Below are 11141 nucleotides of genomic sequence, written 5' to 3'. Positions count from 1 at the left end.
AGGAAAAAAAAAACATACTACGAACTCCAAACTGTGACCATGCTACTATTACTACTATTATTACTACTATTACTACTACTATTCAAATACTTCAGGGATTGTTCTGCATCTGTGAATGCAGACTCTCAGCTACATTTGTAAAATATAGCATTGTATCAATTTCTCTGTATTTTGATCATGGGAAAAGCAAAACACTAGTTTCATATTTAAGACAAACAGGGGGCTACTTTTTTTCAACTAACACAAAAAGCCTTGACAAAGGTGAGGCAGCTCAAAACAAGTCTACGTTTTAGTTAGTAACACACTATGTTCAGAAATAGTTGCAACGTTGTACAAAGAACTAAGAAGAAAAGGAGAGAAAAAAAAAAGCTCATACCCAAATCCACAAACTATTTTTTAAACCAAAGCACATTTGAATGATTATGGAACCATGTGTGGCTCTAAAAAGAAACATATGTATTTATCTCATTGTTTACATAAACTTTTACAGTTTTACAGACCTCAGTCGAGGCTCGGCCAGTTAGGGAGATGGTTTTGTGTGCGTTATCATTTTTTCTTTTCTTTTTTTTTGTGAAAGATGCTTTTCCACAGAGGTTGCTGCCAAAACAAAAGCATAGCGTTAAACATGGAGTGAACTACTGCATATTCAATTAAGGGGAGGGTGTGTGGTTTTAGGGGCACTCCCCACCCCTCCCCTCCCTGCCAGCTGGCTTTGGGATGACCCTGCGCCCCAATCCTCCTGCCCTCTGGCCTGTCTTCAGATGGGACCACAGAAAGTGTGTTTGGGGGGGGGGGCTGTGCATCCTTGACGTATTAATCAAAAGGCATTGTTAGTCAGGGTCTTTAGCTCAATGTTTGTCTCTTTGTTTACCCAAATACACTCGAGGAATACCTCTGCTGCTTGGGTCTCTTAATATGTAGGTGTGGGTGAATGATGCTTGAATATTTTGGGTTGTTTTCGTAGTCCGACGTGGTACATCTCTTATGCTGGCGGTTCTTGAAACCTATCTGGAGAATGTAGCTTTGATTTGTTCACTGCATGTAAACAAGCCTATCTGGTAGTCTTAACTGTGAATGTTATTGTCAGTTTTCTGCTTTTATGATGTTGTTTTGAAACTTTTTTTTTTAAAGCTGCCTGTGTTCTGTGGGTAAAAGCAGCACAAAACTCTGGCTGGCTGAGCCTCAAAGAAAGTTGGTGCAAACACTTATTGACAGTGTTCTTATTTTTTTTTTTTTTTAATCAAATGTCTATTGTCAGTGATGAATGTATTTATTTCTGGGCCTGCCTTCACCTTTTTCAAAGAATTTGCTCAGTGTGTGAGACTGAGGTGGAGGCAGGACCCCCCCCCCCCTTTTTTTTTTTGTTTTGTTTTGTTTTTTTGTTTTGAGGATTTCAAGCTGAGAATCAAAACTAAGACACAAGACATAGCCATTAACCACAATCTGTGAAGCTGACCTTATTTGTGGGAGAATCGAATTTCTTTTCTTTGTTTCGCTTCCTTTTTTTATTTTTTATTTTTTTTAACTCAAAAACAAAATGGTCTATGGCATTAATTATCTGCTCTGTAATACCTGACAGTCTGTAGGGTTTTTAGTTCAAGTAAGTCACTATGGGTGTTTTATTTTATTTTTATTACATTTCTTTTGCCCATTTGTTCTTGAGGTCTCACTGAATGACTGCACACCAATGGAAGTAAACCCTGTGTGTGCGTGTGTGTGTGTGTGTGTGTGTGTGTTTCTGTGGACACAGACAGGACGCTGTCCCTGCCTGTGCAGCGCAGAGGCTACTGTATCTTTTCGAGCTTGCTTTCCCTGGGTGTTGCCATCCTGCTGACATTTTATGTATATTTTAAACAAACAAACAAACAAACAAACAAACACACAGCAGAAATGTGCACGTAACCCACAGATCTCTCCTCTCAGCCGTCGTTTTCCTCTCAACCATTGTTACATTTCTTCTATTAAACCACTTGCCGCTACTCCTTTTTTTTTTTTTTTTAAATCTAACTACATAATGTTTTTAGTATCTGTAAGTTTAACATCAGAGGATTTTTAGAAACGTTGAATACGATAGCTTTACTAAGTGCACTTTGTATGTTTTTCAAGGTCTTTGGGAAAACCCAGATGCTCTCCCATCAGTTCCGATTTAACTGACGGTTTATTTTTTCTTTCTCTTCTTACCTCATCTATGTGGCTGTGTTTGTTGAGCTACCATATCAATATGCAGTTGCTTTTGTTTTAAAAAAAAAAAAAAGCTTTAAAGTGACATATTCAAAGCGGGAAACTCACCAGAGAGACCGTACTTGGCTTTAAACTTCCAAGTTTCCATCTCATTTTTCGTCGTCATTAACTTCTGCCATCCTCTCCAGGCATTTTCTCTAGTAGAGGGGCTGGTCTGTCTAGATATTATGGAGATTCTTCTTCTTACCTTGACAGACTTAACCAAAGCCACTTTTAAAATGGCCTCCAGTGCCATTAAACCCTGTTTATTAGCTTTATTGTCCCTTGCTTTATCTCACACGCACACGAGACCCTGGCTTTAGCCTGTTGACCCTGTGTTATTTCGGTTACCACACAGTGGACTTTATCTCGCTCCTTGCTGAATTTTTCAGTATTTACTGTACTTTCTGTGACTAATAAACTGAACACACCAAATTACCTCAAAGCTTGTGTTTACAGAAATGCACTCTCTTGCCATTACCTTTAGACTTCTTGTTTTTCTGCCGTCCTTCTGTAACAAGAATATCCTGTTTTTGAAGTAAAGTTTCCAGCAGCGTATTTTCATCCATAACTGTTAATTTATGTTTATTAATTTTTAAAGGCACGTTGTCACCTTCATGTGCACTACATTAATGGAAAGACATAATTAGCTGCTAAGAAATACTGAAGAGTCGATTAGTGGAGTTGCCCATAAAGCGGGCGTATTGACCCTTTCTCTTAGGTTTTCTTCGGGAACAGCCTCTCAATAATGGATCAGGATCCATGGCCTGAGAGGCTCGCGACTGGACATGTAGGGACTTTGGTCATAAATAATTAAAGGGCAAGAAGGCCTCCCCCTTGGCAAACACACTTCACATGCAAAAGTGTATATGCCCAGGTACACTTCAGCAAGCATGTGCATAAACCTTCACCAATGTAAACACACGTTCTACCGTCTGGACTTCTAACATGCTCATACACTAGTGTTTAACGTGAGATTCTCTCACCTTTTGTGGCTTTTGGCAGCACCCAGGCTGGGCTCTCTTTCTCTCTGTCTTTATCTCCACTCCTCAGAGAGCTCTTATTCAGGTCAGAGCCACAACCGTGTGCAGCGGCGTGGCTCGCAAACTCAAAGTGTCATAAAGTGTAATACAGCTGACCTCAGCACTCATAACCTTGCAGTCTTAATGTACAGCAGTGAGGAAAAATAAACTGTTATTTTATGATCTTTTCATTAAAAGCTTGATTGAAAACCAAGACTGTGTTTGAGTTATACTTCATCTTTTTTGGCTTCCTCTCTTAAGAAGTTTCTGCTGCCGTGTTGGCGTAAGTGATCCTGTTCATAGATCATAATCTCCCAGGCTAACATCTCCCTTCAGGTATTCCTACACCGTTCGCTTTACCTTAGATAAATTATGTATATTCGACAGACATGTCGAAGTCAGTGAATGACGTGAGGTCTAGCTTATTCCTTCGAAATGAAAACCTGTTGGCAGCTTCCCTCTCAGATTATAGTTAGAAACCCAGAACCGGTAAAGTGAAGAAGAGAACGGAGTGAAAAAAGCCCCACTATAATTATTAATTGCAGCTCACAACATTAATTGGTGGACATCTTTTCACTTGAAATTCCTACCTTTTCTCACCATTTTCTTGCATCTGTGAACCTTTCATTTTGGTGACAGAGATTGTCAGACCTCTTGTGTAGCTGATACATTGCTATCTGCATTTGTAGTTTTCTGCTGCCTCAGTTGTTTCTGGTGGAGCACTGAGAGGAAAGAAGGGTGTTATGTGGTAACAGGAAATGTCTCTTGAGGAGAAATGCCAACCACAGGAAGACTCTAGTTTCAGCATGTGGTCACAGGAAAACTTTCCTGATCACCAACTCAAAGATATAAATAACAGTTGTTAACAACTTAACAGGTACTCTCTAAAGCCCCAGGTCAGGGTTCACTTTCTTGCCAATACTTCACATGAAAAGACTGACCATGATGCCTGTGCAACACTAACAATGCAATATTAATATCAGTAAGCAAAAAATATATAAACATAGTATTGAGGAATTAGGGTTTAATTTCCTGCCAGGACCGCATTGTGACCTGTAGGCACCCTACCCCTCCATTCTTTCATGGGTGTTTCCCCATCATGTCGAGCTTCTGCATTTAGGACACACCCAGCCTTGATAAACTGGGTGAGTCTTGTTCAGCCTGTTTACAGCCCCTTTAACAATGTCTCTTTCTCGTATTACTTTCATGCAATGAACATTCCTGGCACCAAAGGTCTTCTAGCCTGCCCATCACTTACACTGGAAGTGTGATAGATCACACATTCTCACTGACCCACCCTCTTCAGGTATGCAGATGAGCTCCTCAAAGTGCTTTGTCTATGTGGTTTTTCCCACTACCTTCCTTCTGTTCTCTTTCCCCTTGTTCCCAATAGCAAGTCCATAATCTCACTTTCCCCTTATCTATTTTGCCTTAGTGTTTCTTGTGATCTGGGCTCAGGTCAGAGTAGGGAGCTGGCACATTTATTTATCCTCTGTGCCATTAGTATTGCACTGTGCCCCTCGAGGTGTCACATGCTAAATGACCCTGAATGGGGGTCGCTGAGAAACAATGGCCCTGGTGTCGATAGCCCTACCCAGCCCTCCCCCATCAGAGCCCCTCTCTCCACTAACATCAGCGCCAAGCTAACACAATAGTGATATCAGAGGGGGGTTGATGGGTACAGAGTGGACCTTACCCACAGAAAAGATTGGATGGAGGGCTTGTCTGCCAGCCAGGGGTCATTCATGTTGAGTGCAGTTTTGGCTCCTTGAAAACAGTCTGGCACCTCTGCTGAATACAATGCTTTTTTAGTTGGTTTATTTATTGGGGAACAGCAAAGAGAGACATTCACAAAAATGCCCCCCACTTCTCCCCAGTTTTTCTTATCTAGTGGGTCTGCGAGCATGAGTGGAATTTACCAGGGTCTGCCCAGGTGGGTCCAGACTTGCCTCTGCTTGTCTGGGATGGCTTTCTATAATCTGAGGAATGTGGATGAGAGTTGACTGGCTTGCCCATGTTGAGCCATGGAAATGGACAATGTCTGTTATAAATTGTATACACACTAAGCCACACACAAAACCTACGCCTAACTCTATCTCCACTGCCAGATGACCTTCTGGTCTGAATGCTGATACTAAGCAGATGAATGGACTGTAGTCCTGCCCCAGTCCCTAGCTTTGTTTAAAGTTCAATGTCCAGAATAGATTAGCTTTTTTGAGAACTTATTCAATCATATATTGGTGATCTTGCTGAAAGTCATATGAGAACACCATAGACTGCATATGTAAGAAAGGCATAACCATTGTTACGTGACCTTTGGCTGTTGCCATGTTTTCTTTCTGGAGCCAAAAGTGACCATAATAAGATGGGAGGGTGCAGTGCTCAGTTATCAGCTTAAGGCTGGTGAGCTTGGTTAGCAAGCTGTAACCATAAACTGTGTGGGTGTGGCGCATAGATATGAAACCTGCTAATCAGTGCTAAGTAACAGGCTAAACAGTTGAATCTAACTGTAGCTCATACGTTCAACTATAAAAAGGTTAAAACGTTCAGTGTTTGTTTGTTCTTTGCACTTTTACCTTATCTTATTTTTTTCAGACCCCTAGGTTGCTGCTTTTACCACCAGTGTATCTGCAAAGTACGTGTAAGGTAACTGTGAGGAGTTATAACCACTCCTACATCTACTTTATTCACCTCCTGCTGCAGTCTGAGGTTGATCCCAGAACTTAATGGTAAAAGGTTTAGAAACTTCACACACTGCCTAATTTCTTTCACCATGTTTCATGTCTGCACCTTTTTTTTTTTTTATTTAATTTTATTTATTTATTTATTTTTTACAAAAAGTTGGATGTATTCAGTCAAGCAAAGGTCAAAGTCCCCCATGAAACCAATTTCCACTCATTGGATTTCCACTTCAAACATTTTTCGTTGGTCACAATTTGTCCAGATTTTTGCTAAATTTGGCACTGATGATCTACAGACATGTCACAATATTGTCAAGTGGATATTCAGTGTTTGAAATTGTCCATTAAACAGTTGAAATTGTCTTCATAGGAAGTGAGATCATATCTCATCAATCCATCTCCTGTATAAAGATATATTAAGATTTGTGCAGTTTTGTGAACTTCTGCAGTACAGTTTAAAGAAAAGGTGAACTTTGTGTTGGCGCCGAGATTTATGAAACTGTATGCAAAGCATTTTCTATAAAGTTCATGTGATGAATGAATAAATACACCAGCTACCTAGAGACTAGACCAATAAAACTCACCCATGAAAGCGCATGAATCCGCCCCAGGTAAAATGTATGAATTCTCAACATGTGCATATATCTTCAATGTTTTGATGCACATCAAATATTAATAATATGTTGAATTAATGCTGCACAGCCCCAGGTTGTCTGAAGAGCCTTTCTAAGATGCTCCTGGTAGAGCTGGGGGGAGATCTGGGGAAATGTTGATTCAGTGCTGCTTTCCTTTCTCATACAAAGCTCTGTCCTGTTTATCCTCTGCTTGAATCGCTTCTTCTCTTTTTCATAGTTGCATCTTTTCATCTCCCAGCATGTGCCTGTGGGGCTGTTCCCTCCATCCCTGCAGTTAACTATGCCTTCCTTCTTCCTCAGGGAACTGGGTAGAGGATCACGTCCCACTGGGAAGACAGGGGTCTTGGCACAAAAGTGCAAGGCTCCAGGCAATGTATACTATATCTCCATTTTGTGGGATTTCATTGATTTTTGCTGCGTGATTGTGGACACGTATTTATGACAACACCTTGCTGTAGCTCTGTCTCATTATTTCATCACACACACAGATGTCTCCCTGCCAGTACAGGTCTCATGACGGTGTGGTGCAAGGATTCACTCACTCCCTCATCAATAACCCATCAGTATTGATGGGAGCTGAGCACACTCTGAGCATCAATACCTGACCTTAAATTCAGTGTGTCTGCTTATATAGCATTGGGAGTATATCCAAGGTCTGTGTTGCAGCTGTGGCAGGAGCACAAGGCCAAAGCAGGGGTGGAAAAGGTGAACTGTATAAGATATACTAACTTAAAGTAGCATGTTGGGTTAGTACGCTCTTGAAAGTGCATATTTTTGCAGCATAGTTAGATAAATCTTTTCCACTTTTAACAGTTGTGAAAATCACTCCCAAATCCTGAGCCAGGTGCAGCTTAGGTATCCCTTTTAATGCATAAAAGAAAAACAGTACCTATGTATCTGCCTACCTCTTTTCTCTCGCTTTCACTCTCCCACTCAAGAAATTAATCTTCTCTCTCTGTTTTTGTGCCCTTCTCTTTTTTTTTTTCTTCTCTTGTGAGGCCTCACAAGAGAATTGAACCTGGACTGCTGAGTCACCAAGCGGTTGATGGTGAAAGGCAGAGAAAGAGAGCAGAGAGCCAGGGAGAGATGAAGGAGAAAGAGCTCGGCAGGTGGTGGGCACCGCCGCAGCTTCAGCCCGCGGAGTCTTTTCAGCTGGCACACAACTGCTAGGCTGCCACAGAGGCCCTGCTTTCCATCAGAATATTCCCCCTCTCTTCCCCCTCTTTAAACGATAAATGAGGAGAACAGGCTTGGGCCGGAATAATAGGCTCCTTTCTTTCTGCCTCTGCCATGTGTGAGGACAGGAACAATGGCAGGGACCGGGAGGGGAAATGATTCAAAGTGAGATTTTCACCTGCTCCCTTCAACCCCAGTGCTACCCCTTTCAGTTGATGCTAATGCCAGTTCATTTACAGTGTAGTACTGTAAGCTGTAACACACAGACCCGTGCAAAAAATGCTCAGAACCCTTTTTTCTCTTTGTGATGGACAGTTTAGATAATTGTGCTCCAAGACGTCCATTTTGGTAATCATACTCATTATCATTATTATCCCATTTTCAGAGCTAAATAAGAATTAGCGGCTGGCTGACCTGCTTCGTGGTACATTCTGTGTTTGGGGTTTTGTTCTATCAGAGTGGCAGTTGTTGAGTCTCTTTATTTGTTGCAAGTCTTTTAGTAGACTTTCTGTAGATTTTTCTTCACACCCTAGAATGTGGAAATTTCAAAATATAGGATGAAACAAGTCCACTCTTTTATACCCAAATCACTCTTCCTCAGCCTCAGTCTATCCAAAAAATAGCACCCTCCCAAAATACTTTAGAGTCCTCTAAAGTAGCTTCGGTGGATGTAGCTCAACAGGCTTAAACGTTTCAATTTCCTCATTCACACTCAATCAAGTGTTGACTAAATAATCCCCGAAAATATTATAATTTCAATTTAATGTAGTTCATGAACAAAACCAAAGCCAACTGATTGTATTCGTGCAAGAACAGATACCCCATTACTTGCAATTTAATCTAAAATGTGGGCAATGGCATATGAATAAAGATAATAGAAACAAAACTATGAAATTAAACTGAATTGAAATTGAATGGAAAAGTTCTATTTTTCATTCAATTTCTGTCCAGCTTTTGTACCTGACCATTTTAGAGGAATATTCTTTTTTTGTTTTTGTTCATTCACTTAATACCGATCCATTAATCATTGAAACATAAAAAAAGCACTTAATTCAAGGAATGAACCAGTGTTGTGTCAACACAAAACAGGCAACTTGACAAAAGTATAGCAGTGACTGTGTATAGCCATCTGTAAAACACGGTGGAGGCTTGGTCATGGTTGGGGCTGCATTGTTGCTAGCAGTGCTGGAGATCTAGTCAGAAGTGATGGTATTATGAACACAACAAAAATATCAGATTTTGGTCCACCATGCAGGACCACCTGGAAAGCTGGTAATACTTATTTACTGCCAATACAGTAAAAACATATCTGGACAGAAAAACACACAGTGGAACACTATCAGTCATGGATTGGCCTCCCCTGAGCCCAGACCTCAACATCACTGAAGCAGTGTGGCAACATCCAAAGACGAGTTTCGGATGTTCTTCAAGAAGCATTGAAAACTATTCCTGAAAACTAATAGACAGAAAAAGAAAATGTCCAAGATAGTTCAGTTCACTTTATGCAAACCTGAGTCTGACTGGCTTCCCATGACAAACAGAGAGTTCGAACAGTAGGTGGGTGAGGCTTCTGTGCTGACAGCCAAAAGTTGTCCCCAATGTGACCATCTAAGTCCTTCCACTGTCATTGACCTCATACAGAGTCTGGAGAGGAAAAAACTTTGAAACCAGCAGTCTAAAATACACGTGAATTAGATTCTGCATCAGATCTATATTGTAACTCCAAACAACTCAAACTCCTCCACATGATAGTGCCTCCTAAGTACAAGGCCATCCACTGTATTTCAGTGATTTAACCCCTACTATATGATGTACAATATATTCAAGTCATGAACTGTCACGAGGGGGCGAACATATTTGTCTCAAAGAGTAATCAGTGTCATGGTGTGTGAGTAAACTCATTTCTTCTCTAATCTCCTCCCCTTTGTAATAATTTGTTTATATCTCTCCCTTTTTCTCATTCTGTGTGTGCGTGTGTGCGTGCGTGCGTATTTGATTGTAATTTCCTTTGGTGGCCAGTGAATTAAAACTTGCCCCTAATTTGTCATTCACTGCCCGACTTTCATTCTTAATCAAAGTGTGTGCATAAACACACTTATCGCACACATGCGCAGCCACAATCACACAGATAAGTCCGTGTTGAAAAACACCCCAATTAAATTACCTCCTGCTGCTTATATACAGTTAAACATAAATGTACATTTACTAATGAGATCATGAGACATTTTTTGTTTCTGTGTCTCAAAACGACTACACAGAGAAACTACAAAAGGATCTCTGCATTTACTAAAGATTTTACATAAGAAGCTGTATGTATTAATCTCTTGCACGTCAGTTCTCTTTCACTCTAGTTTCTAATCACTTCTGAGGATATGCCAAAGTACAAACAGAGAAAGAAAAAAGGGAATATGCTGAAAGGATGAACCCTGCCAAGCCATGAAAGAGCCTCAGAAGATCTACCAGCGATACTGTCAAGACACACACTTCAGTTTCTGAGGAATTCTTCTTCTGTCCTTTTTTTTTATCCCTAATTAAAGGCGAACAGGATGTTGAGTATAGGAATCCTTTATACGAAGCTGTTATAATTTTGAGACTTTGTAAAATTAAAAAAGAGGAATCGCACACTGCACATTCATTTGGAGAAGTTCGACAATTAATTCTTGTTCTTCGCTCTTCTCATGCTTCGATCCTGTCAAAATATCGTTATATCTCACCATCACAGAAACATATTATTTCCTATGAATTTTCAAATATTTTCTCCTTTGCAGCACAACACTCTGTTTTTTTGAATAGCAAAAGGATGTCATACACCCAAACCGCTTCTCATCATTACTGGGAGTCTTTGTCCCTTGTCTGTCTTGTTACTTTTGTCACCCCTTTATCTCCATCCTTCAATGACCTTTTCTTTTCTCACATTTCTAGGTCCAAATGCCTCAGTCCTCCTCTCCTCTCAATCTGGTTACATTAGGTTACTGAGAATACCTCCTCCATCACCAAACCATTTCACTTTACGCCTCAGCTCCTGCTGTAATTGGACAGGATTTGATCGGCTTCCCTTTCTCTTTATTTCTTTCCCTTTTTTTTTTGCTTCTTACCCATTTTTATTTCTCTCTCTTTTTCTCTAGAATGCGGTATATTCAGTTTTTTGCTTTTTCCCTCTCAATCCTTTGTCCATTTTTTTTCATATGATCTCATTGAACATTTTCGTCTACTCCCCTTGGTGTCTTTACTTTGCATTCAAAGACAGAGGAGGTGCAGGAAAAAAAGAAGAAAGGAGGACCAAGATAAAGCTAAGGGCTGTGTGTTATAGGGTAGAAGGAAAGCTTTCTGGCTGCAGAGAACTACACCCTTTGCCCTGAAGCAGTAAGAGTGCACTGTGAGAAGGAGGTAAATGGTAGCCTCAGTTA

Source organism: Aulonocara sp. 'chitande type north' Nkhata Bay, linkage group LG12 (assembly GCF_057382095.1).
Source record: "Aulonocara sp. 'chitande type north' Nkhata Bay isolate Kocher_YH1m ecotype deep benthic linkage group LG12, A_spYH_male_GT1.1, whole genome shotgun sequence".
NCBI lineage: Eukaryota > Metazoa > Chordata > Actinopteri > Cichliformes > Cichlidae > Aulonocara > Aulonocara sp. 'chitande type north' Nkhata Bay.
The sequence above is the reverse complement of the archived record's forward strand: the minus strand, read 5'-3'. Positions refer to the sequence as shown.